This window comes from Nannospalax galili, unplaced genomic scaffold (genome assembly GCF_000622305.1).
Source record: "Nannospalax galili isolate Female #2095 unplaced genomic scaffold, S.galili_v1.0 scaffold238, whole genome shotgun sequence".
Classification (NCBI taxonomy): Eukaryota; Metazoa; Chordata; class Mammalia; order Rodentia; family Spalacidae; genus Nannospalax; species Nannospalax galili.
In genome coordinates, this window is record NW_008341888.1 from 910,456 (window position 1) to 911,601 (window position 1,146).

Here is a 1,146-nt window from a genome sequence, read left to right on the forward strand (position 1 = left end):
TATATATATATATATATGTTAAGCTGTTTTAATGGCAAAAGTTTGCTATTTGTCCACAATTTCTTAACCTCTTCAGAAAAGGATTTGTTGTCTTAATTAATGCTGTTGGGTGAAAGTACAGTATAACAAGTGGGAAAGGCAGAAGCCAAAATCTCCACCCTAAATGACTCCAGAATGAAACCCACATCCGGAGGGCATGCTATCCACTTTAATATTCCCCTAAATACAATAATGGTTTCTTTTCTTCACATGACTTCTAAGTATATTTTATATACAGGATAGTTTGTTAATCTTGATGTACAGTGACTATGTACTATTTTTCACTCAGTGGCAACCTGTCTATAATCTTTAAAATATGATGAGCATCCTGTCTGCTTTGAGGGGGATATGAAAATACATTTTCCAGATGGAAAATCCTGTTTAAACGCTTTTAAATTACTTATTTTCATTTTATGTGTATGAGTACTATGCCTGCATGAATGTAAGTGTACCCATGTCATGCAATGCCATGAAGAAAGCCAGAAGAGGGTGTTGAATTCCCTGAAACTGGAGCTTTGGACAGTTTATAGCTGCCATATGGGTGCTGGGAATTGAACCCGGGTCTTCTGCAAGAACAGCTGATGCTCTTAATCATTGAGCCATCTCTCCAGTCCCTAAAAGTTACTAAAGATAAAAAATTGGGTTAGTCTAAGGGAGGGGGGAGGGAAGGGTATATGAGGAACCTAGGGGATAAGGAGAAAGAAGAAGCTCAACAGAGGTAGGATCATAGGAGCGAGGGTATTAGTAAGGAAGAAAGACAGGGGAAGTGGGGGCACCTTAAGTGGGAAAACCATGATAGAGGGGGGAGATCAGGCACAAAAAGTTAATAAAGAAAAAAAATTGGGTTAGTCGAAGGGAGGGGGGAGGGAAGGGTATATGAGGAACCTAGGGGATAAGGAGAAAGAAGAAGCTCAACAGAGGTAGGATCATAGGAGCGAGGGTATTAGTAAGGAAGAAAGACAGGGGAAGTGGGGGCACCTTAAGTGGGAAAAAACATGATGGAGGGATGAGACAATGCAAGAGATAAATAATGCCTAGCTAGTTTTGAAAACCAGAGAGAACCATATTACTCCTACAGCCTACCAACAAATTATACATAACAGATCA